At 45.7% G+C, this 5,226-nt stretch overlaps 1 pseudogene; it reads left to right on the forward strand.

Moving 5' to 3' along the window:
- The first annotated feature begins 1,060 nt into the window (after positions 1-1,060).
- On the forward strand, positions 1,061-2,814 carry LOC135645228 (trimethyltridecatetraene synthase-like; annotated as a pseudogene).
- The last annotated feature ends 2,412 nt before the right edge of the window (positions 2,815-5,226 follow it).

A 5,226-nucleotide genomic window follows, 5' to 3' on the forward strand; every position in this document is an offset into this window, starting at 1 on the left:
TACAGTAGTTTTCGGCCCCCGCTACTGTTAAGCAAGCAAGGAGGGAAAGTAGCATGAGTAGCTTCTCGGGCTTGCCCGACCGCATTGTGCTCCTCGGCTGCATGTTGCCCGAGACCACGCCTGCATGGCCTGCCCGCCTGCGTCGTGCTCCTCGGCCGTGTGTTGCCCGAGACCACGCCTGCGCGGCCTGCCCGCCTACGTCGTGCTCCTCGGTCGCGTGTTACCCGAGACCACACCTGCGCGGCCAGCCCGCCTGCGTCGTGCTCCTCGGCTCCATGCTTTCCGAAACGTGCTCCTCGGCCCCATGTTGCCCGAGACGTGCTCGACCTCATGTCGCCTGAAACTACCGCGGTACTGGAGGCTGAAGCCATGCCTCGGACTCCCCCTTTTGCAACAACCGACGCATAGCTTCTTTCGGGGGGGAAATATAATGAGGGTAATAATGGCGACATGACGCGCCACGACGTCAGCCACGCCTGGACGACACTCTGCCCAAAGAGGGCAATAATGCCGACGCGATGTGCGCTGACATCACCCGCTTTCAGACAACGACTTTATCGTTGTCTGGCCCAACATGCTTGGCCGAGGCAGAGGAGAACGATGACCGAGGCACACCCATGCCCTGCGGCAGTTCGGTTCTTCACGCAACGCCAACGGCAATGTCAGACGCCATCAAAGGTACGATCCCGCTCCTGCGGGCAGGCACATCAGGTAACACTAAACTTCCCTATAAATACCCCCGAGTTCTAAACGAGGAGAGGGGAGGGACTTCCGGTCACTAACTTGATCGTCGGAGGGGTCGGGCCGAGCTTCCGACCCGACTTGTGTGCAGGTACTAGGACGGGGTTACTTCTTCCCGGCGTTGCGGAAAAGCTTCCCTCCCGACGCAACGCCCCGACCGGACCGCCGTAATCGGCCACCTCGGCGGTCTCGAGGAATGCCGTACAAGATCCCCGCCCATTCGGACCCAAACCAAGCCGTGTTGGCCCCGAGGCCACGGCATAAAGTTGTTTACACTAACAGTCCTCTGCCTTACCGCTTCCTCGCCGCCCTATCCCAAAAGCACGGCCCACTGATGCACCTCTGCTTCGGCTCCTTCCCGGTCGTCGTCGGCTCTTCCGTCGACATGGCCAAGTTCTTCCTCAAGACCCATGACCTCTCCTTCGTCTCTCGCCCTAAGACCGTCGCCGGCAAGTACACCGCCGACAACTACTCCAACATCAACTGGTCGCCTTACGGCCCCTACTGGCGGCAGGCACGCAGGATCTTCATAATGGAGCTCTTCACCCCCAAGAGGCTGGACTCCTACCAATACATTCGGGTGGAGGAGGTGCGCGGCCTCCTCCGGGACCTCTTCAGGTCCACAGAGACGCCTATCGTCCTCAAGGACCGCATTTTCACTGTCAACCTCAACATCATTAGCCGCATCGTGTTGGGAAGGAAGTACACGCAGGAGCAGTCGGTGTCGTCGGGGGCGCCCGCGGCGATCGTCCCGCAGGAGGAGTTCAAGGAGATGATCGAGGAGCTGATGCTGCTCAACGGCGTCATCAACGTGGGCGACTTGATACCCTGGCTGAACTTCCTGGACCTGCAGGGCTATGTGAAGAGGATGAAGATGGTGGGCAAGAGGTTCGACAGGTTCCTGGAGCACGTGCTCGACGAGCACAACGAGCGGCGTCGGCGAGAAGGGAAGGCGTTCGTCCCCAGGGACCTGGTGGACGTGCTCTTGGAGTTTGCCGATGATCACAGTCTGGAAGTCAAAGCTCGAGAGGCATTGCCTCAAGGCCTTCATTCTGGTCTGCATATATCCGATGTCTCCGTTGTGGTTGTCTTTACGCAGATCGATTTAGGTAATATATTGTTCCACTTGGACTGACGGAACAGGACATATTCGCCGGCGGCACCGACACCTCCACCGTGACCATTGAATGGGCCGTCTCTGAGATCCTCAAACGACCTGAGACCTTCGACAAGGCAACCGAGGAGCTGGACCGGGTGATCGGCCGCGGCCGGTGGGTGGAGGAGGAGGACGTGCACCGCCTGCCGTACATCGAGGCCATCGTCAAGGAGACCATGAGGATTCACCCGGTGGCGCCCCTGCTCGTGCCTCGGCTCTCCCGCGAGCACACCACCGTCGACGGCTACGACATCCCCGCCGGGACGCGGGTGCCGGTGAACGTGTGGGCCATCGGGCGCGACCCGGCCGTGTGGGACGCTCCGGAGGAGTTCCGGCCGGAGCGGTTCGTGGGCAGCCCGATCGACGTGAAGGGACACCACTTCGAGCTGCTGCCGTTCGGGGCGGGTCGGCGGATGTGCCCCGGGAACAGCCTCGGCCTGAAGATGGTGCATCTGAGCCTGGCCAATCTGCTGCATGGGTTCAAATGGAGGCTACCGCCGGGGGTGACGGCGGAGCAGCTGAATATGGATGAGATCTTTGGGCTGACGACGCCGCGGAAGGTGCGGCTCCAGGCCGTGGTCGAGCCAAAGCTTCCGGCTCATCTCTACGGCGCCTGATGATGCTGTGTTTCGGGGGGTGAACAAGTCACAAATTCCAGCTTTTGCATGATAGTAGTATGTGTTGTTAATTAGTAGGTTGAAGGGAAGTTTGCTGTGGTCCAATAAACTCTACACTTGAGATAAATATATATATATATATATATATATATATATATATATATATATATATATATATATATATATATATGTATGTAATAATTTTAGATAAGTAAAGTACTCTTGTCAAATTGCTAATGCATTTTCCATATAAGCAAATATGTTAAGTAATCAATTTATCATCAAAAATATTTTTTTCAACCTAAATGGTTGGTTAGTTCATTTAATTAAGATGAAACTTGAGTTTATTCAGTTCAATTATAACAATCATTAATTTTTTTTATCTAAATATGTTTGATTCAAAATTCATCCCAAAATTTTTTTATGATAATAAATTATTATTATTATTATTAATTAAATCTATTACGAATTATATGAATTAATCTAAACTTAAAATTTTATGATAATAATTTATTACGAATTATGATCTTCTTATCTAATATCCTGATTCTTTCTGAAGAAAGGAGATGAAACATCATTAATAAGAATAGGATACGAGACAACAGAAGAAGTAGGATAATTATAAGGATCTTCAGCAGAAGTAGTAGATTTTTACTGGAGTATTAGCAACTTTTCAATCAATTTGAGTTCATTTACTGGGGTAGAAATGAGTAAAGAAACCCTAAAATAACCCTTTTTCCCAAGGTATTAGCAACTTTTCAGTCAAAAAAAGAGCAATTTCAGTTCAAAAACCAGTCCTCTCCTCAAGCGTAGATGAAGGTAAAAAACAATCACTTTGCATTGATTTTTCCTGGGTTTATGCAAAAAAATCACTTAAAAGTAGTCCCAGAAACTCTCTTTTTTCCCCCTTTTTCGACAACAAAATTGAAATTATTATTTTTCCCTACATAGTATTTCTATATTTATATTTTAGCTAACAGCAAGCAACTAATAATATTGCACTTTAAGAGTTATTATCAGTCAAAGAGTAAGTTCAGTTTTAATTCAAAAGCAAGTCCAGTATTTGAAGTTCAAATACATTTCTACTTGGCAAGGGATCTTTAATGAGTAAATAGCCATTAGCAAAGTAACACATAGATCAAAGATAATTCTTGTATATATATATATATATTGTCTTAGTAAATTTTTGGAGGAATTCATTTCTTTCCATAGTTAAATTTTTTGGTTAGCACTAATGTGAATGAAGTTGTTTTCTCTCATCAATTATCTAGATTTTCTTATCAAGAAGACCTGCCTGCCTTTTAGAATTTTAGTAAAATTTGATGCAATTTAGTAAAGTTATGATCAATTACGAGATTTCTTGAAAATAGTATAACTGGCTCAGATCAAAATTGGAGCAATTAATTTCTTAGAAGTCAATAAGAAATGAATTAATTACAAATAATTCAAAAGATAATATTAGCACTCCGATAACAATAAATCAAAAGATAATTAATTTTGATATTCAATAATTTTATTCTATCGACTACCTATTTAAGAATTGGATCGAGATCCGTAATTTCCTATCAAATTTGTCTCGAACTCAAATTAAGGTGTAGCCAAATAAGGTTCAATTTATCCAAGTAGGCATCACACTCGTCAGAAACAATGTCCGCATCATCATCATGTACAATAATCCTGGCCAGGGGAAAGAGACACCAGCTGATTCCACCATGAGTGAAGTCCACCTCGGCAAAGCAACAAAAGTTCGATAAAAGAAGCTTTTGCAATGGCTTCTCCTCAATCTGTATCCATCGTCCCCTCTCACTAGGCCATGTCCCAAATGCTCTCCAAGCCAGAACGGCACTACCGCACCTGCGTTTGCTTCCAAATGCTTTCTTCTCCACCTTAGAAAAAGAGGAGGTTGTCTCATCTGACTCGCTCTTTGTTTAATGATATCACCAAATGATTGTTCCTTGGGGTTACCAGTAATGGACTGCCATCAAAGGGGTTGCTCAAGTTGTAGATGCTGGTATTTATTTCTCTTTCTTTCTCTGATTAATAATATCAGATTTCGAAACTTCAGTTTTAGATACTTTTGACTGTCATTTTTATATCTTTATTGGTTCATTTTTATGATCCATATTCGACCTTTTTTTCTATCTTTTTTTGTAATACTTTCTATTTGGCATTGCACGGACGAAGAGAAGATTTAAAGCCATGTTGATTTGCCATAGATTAATTCAGAACAGAGAAACTGTGTTAGGGATGGAGGAGCAAGGAAAAAATAGAATATTACGATACGAGTAAAAAGAATCATTTTAACTCAAGAAAACTGATGTAGTATTAAAAAATAGGAGAATTGATAAGAACACTTACAAGATACCAAATACATACACTCTCAACAAACTGTTCACTGAATGAAGATACGAGATTTGTGCACTGTGTTGTGAACAGGGAATCTGTCTTCTTGTCATAGCTGCATATGTCATTGCCTTACTGATTCAAAGTGAATGCAGACTCCAAATGTGATCAAACATCATAAGGATAGATGTTGTTTAACAAGACAGAGAGCAGAAATCTGCCGCCTGCTAATCGAAGGGACTCCTCGAAACTTTGTGTGCATAATTGGGAGACAGTGGAGAGTGTCTATTAGAACATCTTCATGACCATCATCTTTACAATATTATGTTGACATCATCCACTTTGTAGTCTTCATTGTCACTGGATTGG

This window comes from Musa acuminata, chromosome BXJ3-8, assembly GCF_036884655.1.
Source record: "Musa acuminata AAA Group cultivar baxijiao chromosome BXJ3-8, Cavendish_Baxijiao_AAA, whole genome shotgun sequence".
Lineage (NCBI taxonomy): Eukaryota > Viridiplantae > Streptophyta > Magnoliopsida > Zingiberales > Musaceae > Musa > Musa acuminata.